Source organism: Triturus cristatus, chromosome 10, assembly GCF_964204655.1.
Source record: "Triturus cristatus chromosome 10, aTriCri1.1, whole genome shotgun sequence".
NCBI lineage: Eukaryota > Metazoa > Chordata > Amphibia > Caudata > Salamandridae > Triturus > Triturus cristatus.
The window spans coordinates 38,918,634-38,945,823 of record NC_140593.1 but is presented as its reverse complement, the minus strand read 5'-3'; the positions used below and the strand labels follow the sequence as shown (position 1 = coordinate 38,945,823).

The 27,190-nt window shown below is 47.0% G+C and overlaps 1 long non-coding RNA gene across 3 annotated transcripts in view; it reads left to right on the top strand.

Moving 5' to 3' along the window:
• LOC146788774 (uncharacterized) overlaps nucleotides 1-26,825 on the top strand; it is a 226,266-nt gene extending 199,441 nt beyond the window's left edge. For all 3 annotated transcript variants that reach the window (XR_014969979.1, XR_014969980.1, XR_014969978.1), the window contains exon 4: nucleotides 25,761-26,825. This is a non-coding gene — a long non-coding RNA (uncharacterized LOC146788774). The remainder of the gene's footprint in view (nucleotides 1-25,760) is intronic.
• Nucleotides 26,826-27,190: the final 365 nt, after the last annotated feature.

Here is a 27,190-nt window from a genome sequence, read left to right as displayed (position 1 = left end):
CCCACCAGATTCAGCTCACAGAAAAAAAGACTTTCCCTGGACACCCTCGTGGCCCAGAAACTTTCGTCCATGGGTAGTATAGCAGTGATCAAATCCCCTAATGGAATGGACCATTCGTGTTTGGGCGTACCTGGTAGTAGCACAAACAGGGAAAGAGCCATTCTCAGCGCCTCACCACCTTTGTTAGTATGCCCGTCACAAGAACTCACAGTGGTACAAACTGTTTGTATCAGCCTTCCCCAGAACACTGCAGGGGAGGGGGCTGGGGCCAGACCGTCGACACTGTCTACTACAAGTAATGCAATTGCACCAAGCATAGGTGGGGGGGAGGCCATTACCCGCTCGAAGAGGGTCGCTAAACCTTGCCTTATTAGTACCACCAAGCCCTCAAATAGCGATGAACCACCAGCAAAGTGAACTAGGGATGGGGCCTCTCTTAAATCAACACTTAATAAGAAACAAAAAACCAAACCAGCGACACAAGTAACTAGGCCCTGGGAGACAGTAGACCTAGATGCCAGCCGAACGCCCGACAGTGGTGAATGTGCTAGCGCAGAGTTGGGGCTGATCTTGAGTATTGGAAAAGAGCGGAAACACTGATAACTGTCCTTTTGGGGCCTTTATTAGGCAGACTAAGGTCAATAGAGGAAAGATTGTCGTTACTCCTGGCTCAGACTAAGGCATCTACCAATGATGCTAGTCAGTATGCAGTGGAACATCCTAAACATCAAGTTGCACTAACAGTGGGCGAGGGGGGGGGGAATGGGATTAACGAACAGCCCACAGGTTCACAAGATGGGGACACCAGAGCGTCAAACCCAGACCCCCTGGCTGAAAATAGAAATAACACAATTACTACCACCAGGGGATACAGGGACCTGAGGGTGGGGACCGCAGGAAACATCGCAGCACAACAAACAGCCCACATTAACACAGTGGATAGAGCCACCCCATACCAACATCTCAGGGAGTCGTCGACACAAAGTGCACGATGTACCGTAGATCTGCCAGTTTTAGATTTACTTCCCGCATCATGTCCATATACCGTGGCTCTGACAGGTGCTCCAGCCTGCACGAATAATAGAGAAGAATCTACATCAATGCTAATTAACAAGACAGCTCATTGGTTGGGCAGGGATGTAGGTTTCAACATTACTGACTATAGGCACATTCTGATGGCCAGGAGAGTATCTTGGATTGGCAGCACCAGGAAAGCCTTCTCAGGGGACTGCGTTATTGTGACTTTAAGGTACCCCGAGCTCGTACGTAAGCTGATCTCTCAGAGTAAGGGGCTTTATCGAGATGAGGGGGGCTCAAGTATTAAAATGGTCCCACTGGGCTACTTTTATCGACACACGATGATCTCGAACAACCTGCAGGAACACATGGGGTGTCGGGTGGGAGAGTATGAGGGAGGTTTTAGAGTCCCGACATACAACCTTTACGCCCCCTCAGTAATGTCAGAGATTTAAATGACATTGATTGACTGGGCCTGCCCGGGGAAGTCAAAGGGGCTCATGCCCATGTAAGCAAAGCCATCTTCATAGTCCCAGGAAGGACAGAAGTGGCGATCACAGCTGGGGAAGCCGTAAGTCAAACCAGTTCAGACTCCAACGTAGCACGATTACAAGAACTTAGCGACCTAAATATGGAGGACGAAGTGCCCCACACCCGTCTGACATTGGTCAGTGCAGACAGGCACAACGAGAGAGAATTCAAGTGAGTTTCCTGGAATATAGCAGGGTTATCCTCTAAATTTAAGAATGAAGACTGGGTACGCTATATCAGGACATTTCAAATTATCTGTCTACAAGAAACATGGGAAGTGGTGAACAGTTCCTTCTATCTAGAGGGTTATAAGACCTACTTTGTCCCGGCCGGCAAGGCTCCATCAGGGAGAGCTAGGTGAGGGCTGGTCACATTCGTTGATCTCAGGTTACAGGGTAGATGGACTGACTTGGACTGGGATTCAGATATCGTGCAGGGGCTTAGGTTCTACAACAGAGGTCACAAGTTAATTCTTATAAATTTCTATAACGCAATGCCACCGGGGCAGGGCACTATAAGCTTGCAAGAGCTAGACAGCAGGCTCACTCAAACACAAGAGCGAGGGGGGATGGCTCCCCATCTGGTCTTAGCTGGCGACTTCAATTGTCACCTATGCCCAAATCTAAGAGTTCAGTGTGGGAACTGGTCTACATGCACATTGGTAGAGGGCCCGCACATGGAACATACCAAGGAGGGAAAGGCACTTAGCAAATTATTAAATGTGCATGCCCTCACACACACCATGGATCTGGTTGAAGTTTGCAAGGATAAAACGATCCACCACACATTTAAAGGCAGAGGATGTGCTTTATTCATTGATTTCATCTTTGTCTCCACGGCACTAAAAAAATGGGTGTTAGGTTTTAGAATTTGCTTGAGCATTTTTAGCGACCACAACCCTCTTGTCCTGTCTTTTGCGGAGCTAAATCTCTGTAAGAAGACACCTGTTGGGGGGGGGGGGGAGACGGTATGTGCCACAGATCAAGGTAGGAGGTTGAGATGGTCACAGGCTAACAGGGAAGTCTTTTACAGAGCACTGATGAAAGATGGTGAACAAGCCATTTTGAGTTGCTTAGACCCGGAGGTGGAGGGGACAGAATTAGTTAGGGCCTTCGAGGGTGTTGCCCAATTAATTGATGGTCTGCTCAGATCAACATCACATAGAACTAAATCGGAAGATCCAAGGTGGTTTGACCAACAATGCTCCCGCGCCTCAAGAGAGCTGAAAGCTGCTCTAAAATCTACCCCAAGAGATAAGGGCAGGGTGATACTCTGCAGGACAAACTACAAGTTAGCCGTTAAAGGCCGTAAAATAAAATTACAACACCAAGCCTGGGAGGATCTGAGGGAGGCTATGGCATTAAAAGACTCAACTGCCTTCTGGAAAGTCATAAATAACTTCTGTTTCCAAGAGGCAAATAAACCTAGGATAGCCAACAACATTCTGCCAGGGCAATGGCAAGAGCACTTTTTTGGGCTCTACAACCATTGCATAGATAGGATCCAGGCGGAGGGCAATAGGGGGAGCGGAACATCACCGAGATAAGATTTTCTTTGGGTGAGATCAAGGCACGGATTGAAGGTTTGACCCGAAATAAGGCCCCAGGTCCCGATGGGATTCCACCTGATCTCTTTCTGAGTAAGGTAGATTTATGGGCGCCCATACTGACAAGAGTCATTATCGCAGCAGTCGACACTGAAATTCCATCATCCTGGTCAACAGCCATGATAGTCCCCATTTTCAAAAAAGGAAATAAAGATAGCCCACTTTGTTACAGACCAATCTCCCTAATAGATGTGTCAACAGAGGTCTTACGGAGGGCTATCCTCAGCCGGTTAATGGATTGGGCTGAGGATGAGCACATTATAACTGACACCCAATTTGGTTTCAGGCCTGGGAAGTCAACAACCGATCAATGTCTTAACCTATATCTGCTTTCAGCCAAGTACACTATCGCCAGCAAAGGTACCGTGGACCTGGCATTTATAGACTTGACGGCGACTTTTGACCGTGTCAACCGAGGGAAATTATGGCCAATCATGGGTGACCTTGGTGTGGATCCGGGACTTATTAATATTTTAAAAACCTTGCACTGGAACACCACCGCCTAGGTCAGATATAATCAGGAGGGAAATACTACAGAACCTTTTGCATGTTTTAGTGGGGTCAGACAAGGCTGCATTCTGGCCTCTTTTTTGTTTACATTGTACATAAATAGACTTGATCGGGCACTTAGCACCTAAAAAGTTGATACACCCAGGATTGGCTCACGAGGGATCCTAGTCCTGCTTTATACGGACAATGCGGTCCTCCTGGCCCGCACATCCAAAGGGCTACAGATTCTGATAGATGGCTTTGTTCTTTTTATGGAGAATTTAGATTTGTCTCCCAACCTGTCAAAATCATACGTGATGGAAGTGGGCAAAAAAACAAGTAAAATGTACAACTATACCATTGGTGAACATCGATTGGGCAAGGTATATTCTTTAAAGTATCTGGGGATTTTATTTGACAGCCGTTTAAATTTTAAATATTTACTAGAGGAGAAATGTCGTATTTTAACTAGTTGTTCTGGGTCGCTCATGAATTTTGAGCAAAGGTTAGGTCGTTGGTCACCTGAGCAAATTTTGAGGTTATATACCTCAATGTGCTGCGCCAAAGTCCTGTATGGAAGTGAGGTATGAGGTTTTATTGATGCGAAGCAACTTCATATAGAGGAAAACAAGTATTTTCGGCGTTTGCTCAAAGTGCCACAGAGCACGCCATCCCATATTGTCCATGAAGAACTTGCCGCTCACTACATCAGGGACAGGCTGGGAGTTAAGCCCCTCATCTGCTGGGTCAAAATTTGGGCAAAGACAGAGGCATCATTTAGTAGGCAGGTCATTGCAGACTGCCTGGCCCGTGATCGGGGCTTAATATCCCATGGCTAAAGTACGTTAAAGACTCCCTCGACGAAATAGGATGCGCAGACCTTTTCACTAACCTCTCTAAAATATCCATGCAGGATAAGACTCTGGTTAAGGACAGGTTGTCCAAGCACGTTACAACACTCAGGGAAGACAGGGAGCTGACTAAGCCGTCAGTAATAGAACATCTTCTAACTAAAACATCCATGGGCATTGAACCTTATCTGTCCGACTTCCATAATGCCCATCATGGATTCATAATGACACGGTTTAGGTTAAATCTTTTGCACCACGTACTAGCTGACCAGGTAGGATATACACCGTCCACAGAGATAATAATACTGCATTTTATAAAGCGCGAACAGCTACCTCGCAATGGAGGTGTCCCGGCGCTAGACCATCGGTCTCCACAGGATACCCTTCACTTTGTTTTACTATGTCCTTTTTAGGTCTCGGCTAGCGAAGGCTGCGCTTGCGCAGTCTCGCTCGCGAGATTTAACGTTTCAGGAGTGGGGCTTTAACCCGCCCCTTTTTTTACCTCTTCTCCATTGGCTGGCCTCTTAAATGCAGATCAGCCATTGGAGAAGAGCTTTGTGTCTCCAAACAAGCCCCGTCTTTTTCGGATTCGGGTGCGTGTTTTTTACTTTCTTTCTCTCCTCTGGAATGTAAACATTCCAGCCAATGGCAAGAGGAGAGAAAGAAAAACACGCCCCCGAATCTGAAACTGCCGCTGCGTTTCTCCGAGGCATTTCTGCTTGACCTCGGAGAAAGGCAGTGGTGTCCAGGGTGATTCCTGCCTGAATCGGGAGGATTGGCATGTCTGCTGTAAGAACCGAACTCTCCAAGTTTTCCTTTCTGCTCAGCGTATTCCCGCCCCCATCTCCGAGTAGGGACCTTCCTCTCTGGCTCTCCTCCTCCCTGCCGCAGCCTCATTCTCTTGCCCAGCGTGGACTCGCTTGTTTGCAAGTTTTCCTCTGTGCTCAGCGTATTCCTGCCCCCATCTCCGAGTAGAGACCTTCCTCTCTGGCTCTCCTCCTCCCCCGCCGCAGCCTCGTTCTCTTGCCCAGCGTGGACTCGCTTGTTTGCTAGCCTTGTCCCTCACACGCCCCCGTACTACCCGCGTCTTCCCTCTGCCTCTCGCCACGTTCGGCCATCCCCCGCCGGCTTCCCCCTGCCTCTCCGCCCCCCAGTAGGAACCTTCCTGTGCGGCTTCTGTTTCCCCCGGAAGTTGTCGAGGTGGCACCAGAGTGGCGAGCACAGACTCTGAGGGGCCGAGAGGCTACAAACTAGCGGAGACCTGAGTGGAGCAGCGAGAGGGGCGGCCAGGAAGGGTTCAGGGATCCGGCGGTACTCCAGGAGAAAGGCTGCTCTGCATTACCAGGAGCCCGCAAGGTGAGTGGTTTCAGACATAGCGAAGAATAGAAGGTGTGGACAGACACCGGGCGTTGGGGCAGTAAGGCGGGAAGTGAAGGGAGTGGAAGAATACCGTGGTCGGGAGACATTCGGAGGTGGCGGGAGAGATTCTTGTAAGTTGTAATCCATTTGCTATGTTGCTCTCACTGCATAACGGAACGGGAGCAGTGGGCCAAGATAACGTGTCTCTGCGCGGGGGTGAGTGTGTGGGGGGGGTATTTTGTGCTAGTGCAGACTAAAAGGACCTCCTGGCTCATCAAGTGTCACGTGTGATGTGTAAGACCCATCTCGGACCACTACGATTATTGGGTATTCAGTATTCTTGCAGCAAAAGGCGTCATTGGAAAGAGGCAACATTCACGAGTTGGTGGCTGTGGCCTCGATCGTACATCAGCCGGCGCCTGACATTGCGACAGATCCCGCCCCAGCCCATCGGGCCTTTAAGAGGCACCAGCCTGGTCCCAGGTGACCGAGTCCATTCACCAGGGGTCTTGCTCGTACACGTGCAGAGTCTGAGGCAAGTTATCCCACAGTGACTTCATCCCTGGGCTTTCATTTCTCAAATCACTCCGTTCCGGGGATGGTAGCTCTTGTTTACTTCAGTTGAAACAATTGCTCCACCACCCCTAATCGGGCGACTTTTAGAAGGAAATCCCACACCCAAAAAAACAGTAGCCTGCCGAAGTGGCGTAGAACTTCCTGGCAACCTTGTCTTTGCTGCAAAATGTTTACCCTACAAATTGCTAAAAAAATCTTTGAGCATATTTAATTCCATCCTTACAACTCTGAAGTGGTGCCATTGCAACTGTGGGCACAGAATCCTAACTTGTAAAGTGCTGCGCGTTAAAAATAAATAAACAAGAAGCAGGGCTGTCTGAATGTCTCGGAAATAACCCGAAGCCACTTGACAGCTTTGAATCTTACAAAGGCAGGGAGGGATTAAATTCTTAAACTTGTGAAATGCAGGCTTTACTATGGACATGTGTTTTTTATAGTCATTTGCCACTGGTAATGAACTGTTCGCAATGACACATAAACCACTACACAGATCTTTCTGTGACATGCAAACAATTGTGAATCCCCTGTGAGCCATCTCAGCATTTCAGCCTTACTCGGTGGTGGCTTTTTTGACCGAATATTTTGCACGGCATGCAGAATTATCCTACATAGCCAGAGCCTGTCTTAAATAATCGGTCCGTGTGCTGGTGATACACACGTCTGTCTTGACATAACCTCTCCTGAAAAGTTGAACTTCTTCCTAAACCTGTGCAAAAATTTCAAGACTGTCCAACCTGCCACCACTTGAAACACGATCCTTTAAAATGAGTTTCTCCTCATCGAGCCCTCCGCTCGACCTCGCGTGTTGGCTTGGATCCATTTGTTGTAAACTGAAACAGCGATGTGATTAAGCATTTACTAAAGACATTAATCCCTTCCCTAGAGATCATGTTTTCTCCGTTATGTTGACCGAAGTTTGGACTCCATTTTGTATTGTCATGCTGCCACGTGTTCACCACGAGAAGAGTCCAACCTCTGTGTTAGTTGCTCTTGTAATCTGCCCAGTAACAGTCTATAAATAGCTCTTTTGTCCATCTGGCGCATGCCCAGACTTGACCACATCTGTTATCAGTTAGCCTTGCTTGACCATGTGTTCGGGGGCTCAAGGAGTGTGTTAGCTCCGCCCATGTATTGATTCAGTATCGAAAATGACCATAAATGGTAATGTTCTTCGGTCTCATGTTGTATCCACCCACTTATGAGCCCCTCTATTGTGTATAAAAGGGGACCATGTACGCAAGTTCTTTGTGCTACTCTATGCAATACTGAAGAGTGTTGTGTGGATTGTAGGACCACCCTTAAGGGTTAATAAATGCTGTTTTTGTACTTTGCAGTTTCCGTGCCAACTTCCTTATAGATTCCGTTACAGGAGAGCGAACCCTTGTGTCTTGCGGGCCTAGCTGGGGCCTGTATTCATCAATTGGCGCCCGTCACGTGGGGCTCATCGGCGACTCGGATGCTCGAAGGACTGGTCGCAACGAAGGTGAGGAGTTTGGCCGGGGACGTGATCACTGCCAGCGGCGTCTTAGCCCTGGCATCCCGAGGTTTTTCTTCCTTCCCTTCCGAGCTGACCGTCTGGGTGGCGCCGGTCATCGACTGAGACCTCTTCTGTCGGTCCTGCCGTGAGAGCCGTTTGGGCGATTTTGGAGCTTGGCAGTTGGAATCTGGACTCTTGATTGGTAAGAACCGTTGTACGGTACTTGCTCCGAGTTTTTGAAGCCTGGTTTGGCTATTTGAGTTTGATTTGTGATGACTAGTCATATTTTGTATTTGTCTTTGTGAAAATATATGCGTTGCAACACATATAGGCAGGTAATGTGGAGAGATTTCTCCGGAGCTGTGTAAACTTTGAACGGCGCAACGATTAAGTGCCATTTTCTTTATAATATTGCATATTTTGCATTATTCCTGAGCATGCCTGCTTTTAGCGCACTCCGTAAGTGGTGTTGCTGCTTTGGAAACCGGTTGAACCTCGAGGAATCTGCTCCAGCTCCCCCAGAGGGGACTCCTAATAGGGATATGTATGTGAAGCATGGTCTTTCTTCCATAATGTACAGCACAGTATGGAGGAAATATACAAAAAAAGATCCTGAGTTGCGATGGCCTTTGTATGGATCGTTTGATATACGTAAGATCGAGTATGTGGAACAGTGTATGTGTAAGCGACGTGCTCGTCAGGATATGTTTGAGTGTGTGCGGTTATGGGTGAAGGAAGTGCGTGAGCGAGAGAAGCGTGAGAAAGCGCTGTTTGATAAAGAACAGCGGAAGAATGATCATGTGCGAGCACAGGAAGCGAAGCGTCGGGAGGACAGAGAGCAGACGGACAGACAAGAGAAAGAGCGTAGGCTACAAGTTTCGGGTCAATATGTTGTTCGACAGCCACTTTATCCTGTCCTTAATAATACTGATGATGATTTTTATTTACTAGATCGCTCTCCGCCCCCTTATGTTGGCGCATCCGCTCCGCGGCCGCAAGATTCTGACCCGGCTTCGGGTAAGGTAGATACACGGTCCATGCTGTCGGCCGAGCAGATGGCTGAGCTTCGGCAATATTCCTTCCGTGCACTTAAGGGCAAGGTATCCATAGAGGAATTATTCCATACTTGGGGGTCGTGGCAGGAGAGAGATAAAGTGTATTTTCTGAGTCATTTCGCGGATGAAGTGATTGATGCTTTCCGGAAACGTTCCGGTGTCTTTGAGCCTGACGAAGTGTCTGCGGATGCCAAAGCATTGCGTAATGGTGTTTTCTCTTCTCCTAAGGCTCCAGATGCGGCTCGGCGGCTGTTCGCCTTGCGGGACACGGTGCTGGCCCTTAGAGAAAAAGCGCGCCAACAAGCAGAGGAGGAGAAGCAGTCGGATTCGTGCACAGCAGAGGGCCACCCATCCACCTCCCAGTCAGATAAGGATGACGTAGTGCATGTTAAACCAATGCGAGAGGCGGCGCCTTTGTATGTTCCTCCTAAAGGAGCGGGGACTAGCTCGGACATTAACTCCGCCGATGCTAAGGGATATTTCGTGTATAATTGGGTTTATACTCCGTAGCATAGGGCTGATGTTATGGCATTAAAGAATGCATTGCCTGACCCCCGCAAGAATCCAGCGGCCTTCTACGAAGAAGTCGAGGGGGCCTTGAATTCTTGCATCATGACCTTAGCAGATATAGACCTGTTCTTTGGCCTTATTCTACCACCGGATACGTGGCGATCTGTCCGAAAGGTAGATGATACAGTTGCCTTCAAGGCCCGGTGGTCTGAGCTTGAGGATGAGGATAGGGAACGGAAGCCCGCACAGAAACCACCCCAGAGTATTTTAGATCTCCCTGCTGCTATTGTGGCTAAGTTGAAAACAATTATCCCCCCTAAAAAGATTGACTGGAATATGTTAACTGCATGTAAACAGACAGCTGACGAGTCAGTTGCAGACTTCTTTACGCGCTTTGAGGAAACGTTTCATGACTTTAGTGGCCAGTCGCTTACTGACGAAACGGGCCGCCACCTTTTCGCGGATAAATATGTGGCCAATCTGCTGCCGGCAGTTGCGGCCCGTCTAAAAGCGAGTGAGAGTTCTTGGTCCTCCGCGACCCCGACGGCCCTCCTGACTATCGCTCAGTATTATGAGCGTCAGGAGCACGAAGCGAAGGGCCAGGAGGAGAAGAAATCGAAAGATCTAAAAACCAAGGTGATGTTGGCGCAAGTATATGGCCCGCCCCGACGGGGTAATAATAGAGGAAGGGGAGGATCTTATGGTCCCCCTTCGGGCCGATCTGATTTGAATAGGAACCAGTGTGCGTATTGTAAGCAATCGGGCCATTGGGCCAGAGATTGCCCAGTGTTGCGTGCTTCGCGTCAGGGGCATACTCCGGGTGGCCCGAGAGGTAGAGGGGGTTTCTCGAGCTTTAGAGGGAATTCTAACGATAATGTCCGTTTCGACACTGCTGGGCAGCACCGAGATAGATCAAATATTTTCGATCGCCAGCATCAGTATCACGTGTCGGAGATTGACCGATCGGGATATCATGATTCTCAGCATGCATAGGAATGCGTTGGATGGGGGTTCGAATCAGTTGAGGTGCCGGTCGATCAGACGGGTCCTTATGTATCGGCTGAGGTTTTAGGCTCTACCGATCAGTTCCTAGTGGATACAGGAGCGACACGTAGTGCGTTGTCTAGGCAATTGGTTCCGGGGGCTCCCCCATCCGGCTTAATGGTTACATCGGTAGGGTTTGACGGTACACTCTCCCGAAGCCCTCTTTCACAGCCCCTTACATTTAAGGTTGATTCTTTTTCTGCGCCCTGTCCGTTTCTGCTTGCCCCGTACACACCGGACAACATTATGGGCCTTGATATGTTAAAGCATTTTAGGGCTACGATCCGCTGCTCCCCTGATGGTGTGCGGGTGATATTAACCCCTTCAGCGCTGGGCGAATTCCGCCGCGGTGCTGAAGGGTTCGAGCGCGGGCGGGCTCATGACGGAACGGTTCCGTCATGAGCACAGCTCAACCGTGGCTCATGACGGAACCGTTCCGTCATGAGCATGGAAGGGGTTAAATGACAACTACCCCCGGTCTGAGCGGATGTGTGCGATATCAGAGGATGCGTTGTTAGCTACCCTCCCTCGTGCTTTGTGGGCAACTTCGGACACAGATGTGGGACAAATGGTGATTCCTCCGGTCCACATTAGTGTCCAGGAGGGGGCGGTGTTACCACGCCTCCCGCAGTACCGTATTTCCCAGGAGGGCGAGGAGGCTCTCATACAGATTGTGCAAGATTTGATTGCAGTAGGAGTAGTGGAGGAAGTTCCCTATAATATCTGTAACAGTCCGATTCTCCCCATTCTGAAAAAGGACACGGATGCTAAGGTCTATCGGTTCATAATTGATTTGAGAGAAGTAAACAAGATCGTGATACCTCAGTACCCAGTGGTTTCCGATATCACGACGTTGCTTACCTTGGTCCCGCCTACGGCGACCATGTTCTCAGTGATTGATTTGAAAAATGCCTTCTTTTCCATTCCCATTCACCCCGATAGTCGATATCTTTTTGGGTTCACTTTAAATAATAGATCTTATCGTTTTTGTAGGATCCCCCTGGGCTACACAGAAAGCCCTAGTATTTACAGTCAGGCTTTGAAACGACAGTTGGATTCTTTTGTTCTGCTCGAGGGGGTCGCCCTCATTCAATATGTCGATGACATCTTGCTGGCGGCTGACACCCTGGAGTTGTGTGAGAAAAGCACGTTATCCTTACTTTCCTTTTTAGCATCCCACAATCATAAGGTATCTAGGAAGAAATTGCAATTCTGTAGACCAAAGGTGACTTATTTGGGTCACCTTTTGTCTAAGGAGGGGCGTGCACTCACACCGGATCGTATTCAAGTAATTTTGGACACACCGAGACCATCCACGCAGAAGGATGTGCGTGCATTTTTGGGTCTTGTTTCTTTTTGTAGACAGTGGATATTGGGGTTTTCACACATAGCTAAGCCATTGCTAGCTCTCTTGACAAAGGACACACCTATCCCAATCCCTTGGTCAGATGAGTGTGATGCTGCTTTTCAGCAACTACGACAGGCCCTTTGTTCAGCACCAGTGTTAGGGACCCCTGATTATGCAAAACCCTTTTCGCTGTATGTGCATGAGAAAGATGGATGTGCATTATCAGTTTTAGTGCAGATGCATGGCGATAAGCAACGCCCTTGTGCATACTTTTCGGCTGTACTTGATCCTGTCGCCCGAGCATTACCAGGGTGTTTTCGCTCGGTTGCGGCGACAGCTGTGTCAATACGCCAAAGTGAAGGAATTGTGTTATCCCATAAGCTGTTGGTGTTAGTTCCCCATGCTGTTGATGCCCTGCTTAATCAAACAAAGACGCAGCATTTGACCAGTGCCCGTTTAACGGGATATGAGTTGACGCTCTTGGCTCCTCATATTACGTTGAAAAGGTGCGTAACATTAAACCCGGCCACATTGTTGCCATACCCCGAGACCCAGCCTGAGGCGCGGAAAGCGCATGATTGTATTCTTGTGACCGAGGAACAAACAAAGGGTCGTATTGATCTCCAGGATACGCCCTTTCCAGATGTAGATGGAGAACTGTGGGTAGACGGATCATGCCTGAAGCTACCAGATGGTACGACTTCAGCAGCATATGCAATTACCACGTTACAAACGATAGTGGAGACAGCACGCATACCACAGAAGTCAGCTCAAGCAGCGGAACTGATAGCATTAACACGAGCATGTGAGCTCAGTACAGGATTGTGTGTGAATGTTTATACAGATAGCCGCTATGCCTTCGGAGTAGCGCACGACTTCGGCCTACTCTGGAAGGAGAGAGGGTTTTTAACGTCACATGGGGTACAGATAATGCATGGAGAGTTAGTTCACAATCTTTTAACCGCATTGACATACCCAAAGAAAATTGCCATCGTTAAGTGTAGCGCCCATAGGAAAGTAGTTGATAAAGTTGGAGAAGGGAATGCGTTAGCAGACCGAGTAGCACGGGAGACCGCGATGCAGCCCGGTGCTACTGCCATGTATGTAGTAAAGTCACAGGTGGAAAGATGGCGTGATGCGAAGGAGGAAGTGCGAGAAATGCAAAGGACCGCTTCTGACAAAGAGCAGGAGCAATGGGCTAGAGAGGGGGAATTGGATGATGAAGGCTGCTGGAGAAATAAGCAGATGGATAGGTGGAAATTGCCTACGGCTTTTGTACAACCTATGGTTCAGATGGCACATGGGCTAGCACATGTTGGAGCTTCCGCAATTGTGAAATTGCTTACCCAAGTCTGGGAGCATCCAGAGATTGCTAGCACGGCAAAGAGGGTGGTGCAGACCTGTATGATCTGCCTGAGGTATAACCCAGGAAAGGGTACTCGAACTCCAGCAGGAGGATTTGTGACACCCACTGCACCCTTTGAGGTTCTGCAGATGGATTACATCCAGCTTGAGCGCTGTAACAATTTGAAGTATGTTCTAGTAGTGGTTTGCGCCTTCAGTAAATGGGTTGAGGCGTACCCTACGAAAGACAATACTGCAATGACTACAGCGAAGCTGCTGCTGAAAGAGTTTTTCCCTCGATACGGCGTCTGTAGACTTCTATGGAGTGATAATGGGCCTCACTTTGTAGCGGATGTTATAAAGTATGTCTTGAAGGGCCTAGGCATCACTCAGAAGTTCCATGCCGTGTTTCACCCTCAGTCTGCAGGACTAGTCGAGAAGTATAATGGTACACTGAAGCTGAAGATTGCTAAAATTCAAGCTTCGACGTCTTTGACTTGGCCAGACGCTCTGCCACTGGCATTGCTGTCAATTAGATCAGTACCGCACTCTCGAACTGGCCTTACACCATATGAAATTGTCTTCGGACGCCCAATGAATATTTGGGGTCCACCAAAGCCTAAGGCTGTGTATGATGTACCTTGTGTGATGATGGGCGATTATCTGGCACAGTTAACGGATAACTTGGTTTCTATTCATCAACAGGTCCGAGAGGCGCTCCCTGATCGGTCTACCGGTGAAGGACATGGTCTCCGGCCTGGTGACCATGTCATGGTGAAAGTCTTCGACAGAACGAACAGTTTGGAGCCGAGATGGGTGAGCCCTGAGCAGGTCCTCCTCGCGACGAGGACGGCTGTGCGAGTCTCGAACAGGAAGAATTGGATCCATTCCTTGCACTGTCGAAAGGTACCGCCCGGATTGGTGGAGCCTGCCGTGCTGACCGACCAGCGAGAAATCCTGACTGCAGAGACAGGCCGTGCTGCGAAGCCAAGTGCCACTGAGGAGCTCTTTCCGGACCACGTGACTCCTGGAGGAAGGCGATATCATCTTCGACCAAGGAAGTGAGTTTTCCAGTATCGGGACATACTGTCAGAACGGCCCTTGGGTTAGTGAAACGGAGAGCCGATGAGGCAAGGGGGGGGGATCAGCCCTGCATTAGTGTAGTGACACCCGTCTTGGCCCGCTGGTGAAGAAATCGACCGCTGCCCAAGGGGAAGAGTTCTGACAGACCTTTTAGTTTCAGGAAGATATCAGGGTACTGTTCTTTTGACATGGAGAAGAAGAAAATCCTTTGCGCATCGGGGTTCATGCTGACAGTAGCTATCGTTGGGATAGCCACATGGTTTGTGGAGGAGGTAACTCCTGCTCGGAAAATACTTGTGTTGACGACCCCGGTGCCTGCGGAGCACTACTTTTATACATTACCGTATCAAGAGTTGAAGCATCGACAGTCTTATTTGAATAACACTTTCATTCAGATGCTGCATCATACCCACGTTGCTACGAACGCTACGAACTGTTGGATATGTGGGATGATGCCAGCCCATCAGAAGAAAGGAGGTACGCCATTCATACCACTTCCTTTCTCTCATAATGGCTCTTGTAGAGCATGGTACACTTTGCTGTTTGCCACTCGGAAACCGACAGTGGGACGATTGCTTTTCAGACTCAATAAAGAATGTCATCAGGATAAAAATGGGTATCCGCAAGTGAATGGGACAATTTGGGAATGGGAAGAGTACCGGCCAGACAATGAATCCATTCCCTATATCTTCACGAACACCAGAGACACTGTGGGGAAGGACAAATTTGTGATCCAAGTGGCACAAGCTCAAGCGGACCTGTGTGTCCAGAGTGTGGGTTTTATTCCTGTTGGTGTCAGTGATTGCATCACTGTCTTGAACATTGATGGATTGAATAATAGTACCTTCCTAGCGTCCCATAATACCTACTTTGTGTGTGGAAATAAAGGTTATTACCGTTTGCCGGCTGGGTGGTCTGGGGTATGCTATGTATCATTCCTATTACCTCCTGTATTCCTAGCACCTGCATCTTATCATAAAGATTTGAAATTGTTGAATAATGTGACTGTAAATAGGTATAAGCGTACTCTATCGATTGATGATGTGGATCAGACTGATACCAGCTTGCAGCAGTATATTGATTTTAACTTAGGACTGTTTTTCTTTGTTGGAGCCGCTTTGAACAGTAGGAAGATCCGAAGATTAACAAGAGTGGTAGAAGCTGTGACAAACCAAACTGCTGCTGCTCTTGGGAATCTTATGGAAGAGTTGCAAATCACTAGAATTGTTGCATTGCAGAATCGTATGGTATTAGATGTCATGTTAGCCGATCGAGGTGGAGCTTGTAAAATTATTGGAAGTAGCTGCTGTGTGTTCATTCCTGATCATACGCCATCAGTTTATAACGCTATTAATAAGCTACATAAAATTGCAGCTGAAATCCACACAGAAAACGGCACTTGGTCCTTTTCTGGATGGTTTTGGGCATTGGTTACTGCCTGGGGATGGAAGGTCTTAACTGGTCTCTGTATCATTATAGCAATTCTGTTCCTTTTCTGTATGTGTGTTCAATGTGGTCCATTGCTCTGTTCCGTATGCGTTTCATTCTGCATCCCAGATAAGAAAGCTATTGCCGATGTTGCTCACCAGAAGCGTTTAGCTAAAGAAGTCGAAGGAATGATGACAATTGACATATATGATGATTATTCTGGTAAGCCGGATGTCTTCAGTAAATGCTGAAAGGGTCGTCTGTTGTAAACTGAAACAGCGATGTGATTAAGCATTTACTAAAGACATTAATCCCTTCCCTAGAGATCATGTTTTCTCCGTTATGTTGACCGAAGTTTGGACTCCATTTTGTATTGTCATGCTGCCACGTGTTCACCACGAGAAGAGTCCAACCTCTGTGTTAGTTGCTCTTGTAATCTGCCCAGTAACAGTCTATAAATAGCTCTTTTGTCCATCTGGCGCATGCCCAGACTTGACCACATCTGTTATCAGTTAGCCTTGCTTGACCATGTGTTCGGGGGCTCAAGGAGTGTGTTAGCTCCGCCCATGTATTGATTCAGTATCGAAAATGACCATAAATGGTAATGTTCTTCGGTCTCATGTTGTATCCACCCACTTATGAGCCCCTCTATTGTGTATAAAAGGGGACCATGTACGCAAGTTCTTTGTGCTACTCTATGCAATACTGAAGAGTGTTGTGTGGATTGTAGGACCACCCTTAAGGGTTAATAAATGCTGTTTTTGTACTTTGCAGTTTCCGTGCCAACTTCCTTATAGATTCCGTTACAGGAGAGCGAACCCTTGTGTCTTGCGGGCCTAGCTGGGGCCTGTATTCATCACATTGGCGAGCTGGATTAGAAACAGGCAGACATTGGCAGGGTTTCATCCCGGACAAAGACCCCATGTGCAGTTTCAAGGGAATGATTTCTAAAAATCTGCACTTTTAGCTAAGATTTCTTTGGAGGCTTCATTGATATGTTCCTTAACAGGTCCTCCAAATCCTCGTCCAATCTCTTGGGTTACAAGATGCTTACTATGGGAATTCTCCTCTGGCTGGTCTTCCCAAAATATATCTAGCCCTCTTAAGGCAGTTTCACATGTAGTGGTTTGCTTCCGCAAAGAGACAAAAAAATGTGCACTAATTGCAAGGCCATGATTACCCCCCACACTCCCCCTCCATCTTCTTTCCACAAACAATGCGCATACTCTTAACTAAATGTACCTTATGAGCTCAGATCGGTTCGCAGTACGGGGACTGTGGCACAGTCCTTTTCAGGAGTGCAGACAGAATTTGGAAATCTCTCTCTCTCCTAGCATTTGCACCTGTGCGCCGATATGCACCTTTAACTACCCTTTGAAAGAGACCCCCGATCTAGTCCTGGTATCTTTCTCTCTGACTTCACCTCCACATCCCGTCCCATTCTTTTCCTCCCCATTCCTTCCTCAGTTCCTTCATCCATCAGCTACCTTCTTGTGACATCTATGGAAATATCTTCTCCCCTTGATTTTACCCTCTCTGAGTCCCTCCAAACTCGTGATGAATGTACTCAGTTTAATATTAAGCAGTTTGATGCACAAGCAATATTTTGTGTGGTAATTTTATATAACTAAATGCCTGTCATTGTGTAACTTTTGTATTCGTCCTAGTACAGCACTCTAATTCCTACCTACCATGTTTGTGGGTGGCTCTATGCGTGGGTGGCTCTGTCTGTGTGTGGGTGCAAATGCAATAGGTCTCGCATTTGAGAGAGATTAAGCTATTGACATTGTAAATAACAATGCTGTTTCTTTAAATGTTTTAAAAACAAAAACATTAACAAAAATAATGTCATGAGCAACGCCAATAGCTCTAACTTTAACAATGCCGAGACCATTGCATTGTAAATGCTTGTTATTCAAAGCCAAGGAGCCTTGTTTTTAAAGTGAATTTTAAAGAAAACCAGATTTAAACACGCAAGAGCGGCCTTGTTATTTTTAAAATTGTCCTCAGATGCTTTGACCCTGTATTGCACTGTAAACATTTTAAGGGTAGCGGTCAGGCTTAGAGCAACTAGGGGAAATGGGGAGAATATAGGCTGACCAGGAAGTCACCCCGTGCTCATGGACTCACAAAGGAATTGGTTGAAGGGCGAGGCACCCACTTTTTGATATATCGAATGTGTATTATGGAGAATTTTAGATTGTTAAATTGGTTTTTAACTCTGATGCATTTTATCTGTACTTTTATGGTGTTTTTTTATACAGAATAAAGTTCTGTGATGGATTGATTGTATGACATTGTTCTGCGTTCGGTACATCAATTGTTCTTCTTGCAATACAGCTGTATATTGTTCACTCCTCTCTCCTTGAATACTTCAGTATGTTTTTCTTTGCTCTCCTGCAATACTGCAGTATTGTTCACTCCTCTCTCCTGCAATACTGCAGTATTGTTCACTCCTCTCTCCTGCAATACTGCAGTATTGTTCACTCCTGTCACCTGCAATACTGCAGTATATTGTTCACTCCTCTCTCCTGCAATACTGCAGTATATTGTTCACTCCTCTCTCCTGCAATACTGCAGTATTGTTCACTCCTCTCTCCTGCAATACTGTAGTATATTGTTCACTCCTCTCACCTGCAATACTGCAGTATATTGTTCACTCCTCTCTCCTGCAATACTGTTGTATATTGTTCACTCCTCTCTCCTGCAATACTGCAGTATTGTTCACTCCTCTCTCCTGCAATACTGCAGTATTGTTCACTCCTCTCTCCTGCAATACTGCAGTATTGTTCACTCCTGTCACCTGCAATACTGCAGTATATTGTTCACTCCTCTCTCCTGCAATACTGCAGTATATTGTTCACTCCTCTCTCCTGCAATACTGCAGTATTGTTCACTCCTCTCTCCTGCAATACTGCAGAATATTGTTCCCTCCTCTCTCCTGCAATACTTCAGTATTGTTCACTCCTGTCACCTGCAATACTGCAGTATATTGTTCACTCCTCTCTCCTGCAATACTGCAGTATATTGTTCACTCCTCTCTCCTGCAATACTGCAGTATTGTTCACTCCTCTCTCCTGCAATACTGCAGTATATTGTTCCCTCCTCTCTCCTGCAATACTGCAGTATATTGTTCACTCCTCTCTCCTGCAATACTGCAGTATTGTTCACTCCTCTCACCTGCAATACTGCAGTATATTGTTCACTCCTGTCTCCTGCAATACTGCAGTATATTGTTCACTCCTCTCTCCTGCAATACTGCAGTATTGTTCACTCCTCTCTCCTGTAATACTGCAGTATTGTTCACTCCTCTCTCCTGCAATACTGCAGTATTGTTCACTCCTGTCACCTGCAATACTGCAGTATATTGTTCACTCCTCTCTCCTGCAATACTGCAGTATATTCACTCCTCTCTCCTGCAATACTGCAGTATTGTTCACTCCTCTCTCCTGCAATACTGCAGTATTGTTCACTCCTCTCTCCTGCAATACTGCAGTATATTGTTCACTCCTCTCTCCTGCAATACTGCAGTATATTGTTCACTCATCTCTCCTGCAATACTGTAGTATATTGTTCACTCCGCTCTCCTGCAATACTGCAGTATTGTTCACTCCTCTCTCCTGCAATACTGCAGTATATTGTTCACTCCTCTCTCCTGCAATGCTGCAGTATATTGTTCACTCCTCCCACCTGCAATACTGCAGTATATTGTTCACTCCTCTCACCTGCAATACTGCAGTATATTGTTCACTCCTCTCTCCTGCAATACTGCAGTATATTGTTCACTCCTCTCTCCTAGAATACTTCAGTATGTTTTTTACTCCTCTCTGCTTCAATAGTGAAGTATATTGTTTGCTTCTATCTCCTGCAAAACTGCAGAATTGTTCTCCCCTGAAATACTGCAGTATATTCTTCACCACTCTCTCCTGCAATACTGCAGTATATTCTTCACCACTCTCTCCTGCAAAACTGCAGTATATTCTTCACCACTCTCTCCTGCAATACTGCAGTATATTCTTCACCACTCTCTCCTGCAATACTGCAGTATATTCTTCACATCTCTTTCTTGCAATACTGTAGTACATTGTTCACTCATCTCTCCTGCAATACTTCTGTATATTGTTCACATCTCTTTCTTGCAATACTGCAGTATATTGTTCACTTCTCTCTCCTGCAGTAAATTGTTCACACCTCTCTCCTAGAATACTTCAGTATGTTTTTTACTCTGCTCTACTGCAATACTGCAGTATTATTCACTCCTCGCTCCTGCATTGCTGTAGTATATTGTTCACTCCTCTCACCTGCAATACTGCAGTATATTGTTCACTCCTCTCTGCTTCTATACTGCAGTATATTGCTCACTCCTCTCTCCTGCAATACTGCAGTATATTGTTCACTCCTCTCTGCTTCTATACTGCAGTATATTGTTCACTCCTCTGTCCTGCAAAACGTTTCCTAATTTATTGGCCCTGGGGACCCCATCCTAATATAAATAAAAAAAAATTGGAAGTGGCCCCCCTCCCGAGGCCTTAATCAGGGACCCCATCTCCTGGGGTATGGCCTTTTTTAAATAGAAAAATTCTTTTGGAGGGGGGCTGCGTTGCCTCCTCCTCAGACCACTTATGGCCCAGGGGACCCCATCCCCCGGGGCCGGCCTTTGTTTTTTAATTATTTTTTTATTTATATTTTGGGGAGGGGTGCCACGTGGGCCCCCTCCGGGCCACTTGTAGCCCCGGGGACCCCATCCCCCGGGGCTGGCCCTCTCCGTTGGGAACTGTGGGGCGGTCCCCAATCCCCACACGGTCCCGCCAGCTCCCCGCCTCCTGCGAGAGCCGGCATTGCTTTTTCACACAGGGAGCTGCTAAGATGCAGCTCCCTGTGTGGAAAAGCAATCGTCTTGGTTTTTGGAAGACAGAGCAGGTTTCCTGCTCTCTCTTCCAAAAACCAAAGCAGTTTGCTATGGCAGCGCGGGGCTGGGGGTCCATCACGGACCCCCCTATTTTAATTTTTAGAGCCCCAGGGAGGTGGCGTTTAGTTCATGGTGGTAATCAACATACCTTGATAAAAGGCAAGAGCACAACACTGTTGTAAATTGTGGATATTCGTGTGCAAACGGGTATGGATCACCCAAGATCTGTAACCAAAATGGAAAATATATCAAATCGGCTACAATTTAAAAATATAGACATACGCATTATAACAAATGTCTATATTATAAAATGACCATTTTCGAATCTGAACACAGCTGATGGGAGCACATGTAAAAAAAACTATTCTAATCTCATATTTCAAAAAGTTACAAGCAAAACCATAAATAAATTGTTATAAGCATATATTAGTGAGAGAAAGAAGTGCACCACTGATATGAATTTTTTACTAAAAACATGTGTATAAAAGGACCTATTCTAGTCTCATATTCTTCCATAACTTCTAAACACGTCAGTACATGAATTGCGATCAACATACCTGTTAGAAATGGGGGTCTCTAGTTGGCCTGGGCTGGCGCCACTGTCCAAATAGGGACCCTTCTTCCTAAGTCAGGGCAAGTGGGCTACCTTCTTTGGCAACCCCTGCTCAACCCTGTGGTAACGTAGCACGAGCAGTTAGGTCTATCTCAGAGGCGGTGTGTAAAGCGCTTATGACCACGTGCAATAAGGCAGCAACGACACCACAAAAGGTACACAACTAAAGTAGGTATATAAAAATAATATCTTTATCCAACAATTTAACTAAAGACTTTTTAAAGCGTTTCAACAACTACAATTCACGTCCCCCCATAGGGACTCAAAAAGACAATAACATATTCACCCAAAGCGGGACACTGACTGAGTTCAGAGCCGGGGCCTATGCATCCCGGTGCGCATCAGACACCTGTCGTTGAAAGGGGACACAGCGTGCAGCTTCTCAAAGAAGCGGAGTTGGTGACACGCGGACTCCCAGCAACCACAAGTCTTGGAGGTTGAGGTCCGCAGCGTGCACCCACAATGATTTGGGCACTCGGTGACAGGCGGGCGCTCAGCGGCAGCAGCACGCGGCTGCGGCGGGCTGGTGGTGGCGATGACTCTCGTCGTGCAGCTCCGTGGTGGGCTCACAGTGGCAGCAGCTCTCTCTTAGCTGTAGCGGCCCACAGGACAATAGCCACAATCCTCAACAAGGGGGGACAAGGTGCATGTGCACAGCAGCAGCAGCTCTCTCGGCTGTGGCGGCCCACAGGACAAATCCAAAGGATGCAAAGTTTACCAAAAGTGCGGGCGCTCAGCGGCCACAGCTCTCTCTTAGCTGCGGCAGCCCACGAGACTAATTACGATGATGCAAAGTAGCAAAAGGGTGTGGGCACTCAGCAGCAACAGCTCTCTTCTTGGCTGCCGCGGCCCACGAGACAACTCATGATGTCAGGTTGCCAAGGGGATGGGCACTCAGCGACCACAGCTCTCTTCTCGGTTGCAGTGGCCCATGGGACAAATCACGATGCTGCTAAGTAGTGAAGGGTGCGGGCACTCAGCGGCTACAGCTCCCTTCTAGGCTGCAGCGGCCCAAGGGACAAATCACGATAATGCCAAGTAGCAAAGGGTGCGGGCACTCAGCGGCTACAGCTCTCTTCTTGGCTGCAGCGGCCCACGGGACAAATCACGATGATGCCAAGTAGCAAAGGGTGCGGGCACTCAGCGGCTACAGCTCTCTTCTTGGCTGCAGAGGCCCACGGGACAAATCACGATGATGCCAAGTAGCAAAGGGTGCGGGCACTCTGCTGCTACAGCTCTCTTCTTGGCTGCAGCAGCCCACGGGACAAATCATGATGATGCCAAGTAGCAAAGGGTGCGGGCACTCAGCGGCTACAGCGCTCTTCTTGGCTGCAGTGGCCCATGGGACAGAGGATGGTCTCATCCCGGCTGACACCACGGTGGACGCTCAGCGGCTACAACTCTCTCTCAGTTGCAGCGGTCCCCACAGGTTCAGCAAATGGCTCGGAGGTGCCGGTTCCGGGGGGCTCTCAGCGACGGCAGCCCACACGGATCCAGCGGAAGAGTTGCAGGTGCAGATTTAGGCAGGCTCTCAGCGGCAGCAGCTCTCCCTTAGTTGCAGTGGCCCCCACAGGGTTAGCAAAAGGTTCAAGGGTTCAGACCTAGGTGGGCTCTCAGCGGTGGCAGCTCTTCCCTAGCTGCAATGGCCTGCTTCGGTTTTAGCAGAAGATTTCAAAGGTTCAGAATTAGGCGGGCTCTCAGGGCAGCAGCTCTCTCTTAGCTGCAGCGGCCCGCTTCGTGTTTAGAAAAAGATTCAAAGAGGTCCAGTCCGTGGTCCTCACAGTAGAACTAGAGGCTCCGGATTACTCGATGGAGGCCTCACCTGCAAGTAGGATTCCTCGCACAGGAATTCCGACGGCTGGCGGGGTGAAGTCTAATGTCCCTGAGACTTCTGCAGGAGGCGCTCTCGATTTAGGCCCTCGGGTAGTTTCTTCGGCAAGCTTGGTGAAAGTATCCAAGTCCTTTCCTCGGTCCGCTCGGACAGAGTTTCGACAAAGTTCCAGCGCAGCATTTTATACCTAAAAAGTCTTTGTTCTCTAAGGTCACAAGTCACTGACTCCAGTCAGAACCAGTTCGGTGGGGTCGGGGAGCACTTGGTTTACGAGGCGACATCCTGCCATTCCAGAATGAGGGGGTCTGCTATCAGACACCCAGTGGGAGGTGAAGCCATCATTCACCTTGCCAGGCACAGCCCTGCTCGGATCAAAGAGTCACCCCTCCCCATGCTCTGAATACCGATCTCTCTCTCCAGCCAGGTCTGACCCTGCTGGCCCCGCTGCTCCAAAACCAGATGGCCAATACACATACTCGCAACAGCCTACAATAAATCTTAGGCCACAAACTACCACGTTTTCAGGAAAGGTATTTCCAAACATGTAACATACAAACTGTCCTTACCAAAAGGTGCCCCTCAATGTCCTGAGCACAAACATACCAAACTCGAAGTTCCTATTAGGTTCCTAGGGACAGATAGGATGATAGAAAGTAATCTTTAGCCGGCCCATCCTGGCCTATGAGAATGAATCGTTTCGCAGTAGCGACAGGGAAATGGCGGGTAACTCACTATTGAAACAGGCTACACAGATGTAGGTATTATAGTTATCCTTATTCATACACTTCGTTTATATACAGGGAGCATTCGCGCTGTGGCACGGAGTAGCAGTGGCACGGCGCCCAGAACATCTAAATCCAAACAATATAAATGATAGGGAGAGGAGAGAGGAAGGGAGACCCGCGCCAATGATGCCAGGTCTAATAATAATAATAATAATACTGATATTTGTAAAGCGCGAACAGCTACCTCACGAAGAGGTGTCCCGGCGCTATAGACCGCTGGGGAACCCGTCCTGGCTATCCCTGTGAGATGGTCCCTTTCTGGGTATCTCCAAGGTGAAACCAGGCATCCCCAGCGTCTGTGGGGGGCCGTTGTAGAGATGAGGCAAGCTTAATGCCCAGAGTTGCCGAGTGTGTTCCTGGTTAGAGTAGGTACCGAGGCGAGAATTATCGAGTCCGTTTTGACCCTGGTCCACAACCCTGCCGCGTCGGGAATTGAACCCTGGTCCCTGGCCAATTCTCTGCTTACGGGTCTGCCACCTCTAACCAGTGAGCCACACCTCTCTAACAATACCTTATCGAGAAGAGCACCACTATTGTAAGTTGTGGGTGCTGATACGCTATAAGGATATGGTCACCCAAAATCTGTAACCAAAATAAGAATACAGAATCAGCTGCCCATAGAAATGTAAGCATAAACGATATGGCTAAATTCTCTATTGTAAAAGCATATCATAAGAAAATAACAGGCATATTCCCGTCTCATATCTATTCAAAACTATCCGACAAGTCGATAAGGGAGAAAACAGTTAAGACCTTCAACACACACAAAATATTGTGGGAACTCTCAAGATCAGCTAACGTAAAAATACTCAAAAAACAAAAAAGTACGAAAACCGAAACGTCACATTACTGTTGCATGATCTCATAAGTCTATAGTGTGATGTGAGATCACATAATTTTATGCTCATTTCTGGCCTATTCACAATAGCGCAGGGCATTGTGCTTCAACCATATCATTGGAATCACATTGTGATTGGAAAATCGTACACCTCATGTTCCGAATGGATTAGGTCATGAATGAGCTGTCATGAAGGAAGTTAATAAGTTAGTTGTCAAGTCACATTTATATATATGGCTCAATCATAAAGAAAGAAAAAAAAGTAGTTCAAACATACTATTGTGACGCGCTATTTATTTGCAGGACAGACGCCATTTTGGAGAGTCCAGCGTGGTGTATTCAGCTATCGAGTATTGGATTCTAAAGGTATCTGATTGCGATGAACGTAATCATGCATCAAGAAATGTTGCAAGTTTAGTGCGGTGCAAAATTAAGTGGCATCCTAACGGCAATAATTCAAACAAACCATATTACTCAAATCGCGTTGTAATTAAAAAAAATCGTGCTCCTCACATCCGCATCGAATTAGAAGAATGACCCAACATAAATACCGTTAATAAGTGAGCTATCAAAACACATTCATGTATAGAGCTCGATCGTGAAGACCGAAAATTATGATTGTGGCAATCTGTTGGGGCGCACTATTTATATGCAGAACAGACGCCATTTAGGAAAGTCCAGCATGGTGTGCAATGCTATCGGGTATTGAGTTCTAAACGTATCTGGTTGCGATAAATGTAAAAACATACATCAAAGAATTGTAATGGACACTCCATGCCTTCTCTCCTATTGACGTCATGAACTCCCTGTTTCATGACTTCCTTGTTTCAGATTTATCAATAAGATGTCTCCCTATGAATGAAATGCATATGTTGTGAATTCCAATTTTTTACATCAAAAGTTAATTTGTTTTTTAGATGTTGTTAGCACAAATATAGCCCCAAAAAATCACTGTCACTTGTAAAAACTTTCTTTAATTTATATATTAATGTTTGCTGTGATTGTGTTAAAATTAGGTGCAAATGTAAATATAAATATTAATGTATGTCTTGTATGTATTTTATAGCCATGAACAAGACCCGTTGGGATGAAACGCGCCACGTCGGCTATGAATTTAGAATTTTGTTTTTAACAAACAAAGTCTGAAGAAAAACAACATAAAAGATATTCTTCCCAGTATTCTGAAGACTCATTGGATTCATTTGGGAGATCTTTTCTTGTTCCTCAATCATTAGATATGATCTAGTACTGTATTTCTTGAAACTGTATTTTTTGACCATAGGTGTGTGCTGAGCTACCCTGTACCTTGTGGTTTTAGTTTTTCCAAATAGGTGGGGACATAGGAAGGTCGCGTTCCCAGCTCTTTGCACCACTATCCATGCCCAAACTTCTAAACACCAGACTGACTGGAGCAGGCTCTGAGTGCCCTGACCTTCTGTCTCTTGTCCTGACACGTTTAAAGTTGACATCTTTCCTGAACGTTGACTCTTGACACACATTTGCATGTGTTTGCTAATGGTATAATAGTCCCTGAAATGGACTTGCTTACATTTATACTTCTTCATAGGCATATTATCAGGGCCTTAAGTTCACTGCGCAATATGTTGATGTTTGTTGTTGTCCACTTGGCGACAACCCTTCAAGGGTAGAATCAATAATGACGACCTGACTAGAGCTCCGGCATGGTATCATGGGTGAAGTTTATTATATAAATCATACAAATCCTTTGTTTAGACAGAGGAGTATTTTGTGGTCACTGCCAAGTTCGCTCCATGCTAGAATTCCAGCCCCGCTTAATCCTGTTTACCTTCCTGAGAAGGATGAATGGCTACTCTACCCAAGAACAGGCTCCCAGATGAAACATACCAAAGGTAACTGGGGAGTTACCCTAAGGTATTCTGGCAGATTCACACCCCCTAAGCCCACTAGGTTAGGAAGCTCTAGTTAGGAGTGTAGATATGATTATATATGTAGTTATATAGTCAATGTAACAGCACAATGGTTGAATTGTTTATCTTCTTTACCTTTCCCCTAATGCTGATTGCTCTGTTCTGTTTCCATTTATTAAACATTGCAGTGCACATATGTTACACAAGACTCATATCGCTTCAATAAATGATTGAAATGCCAACCTGAGTATTTCCTTTGTCTCCCTTTGGGCACGCGTGAGTTACCAACGAAAGGGACTGATCTGTTTCCATGATATCCTTAGGGAGTCTGAGTTGTCATGTTCTGCGGTTGCGCATACCATCTGGTACCTTGTAAGGTTAGAGGTACAGATGGTGCACTGTGAGCTAGCCAGGACGAAGGCCAACATATCCTGATGGTGTGCATGGACTCAGTCTTGCACAGTTTTTATGTTTATGTTGTCCAAACTCACAGTATTATTGATGTAGTATGAACCGTACAACAACGCTAAAGAGGTTCAAGTCCTGGTGCTGGACCAGAGGTATCACTTGTAGAGAAGTTTCGGAGTTGTTACAATGACCGCTGTGT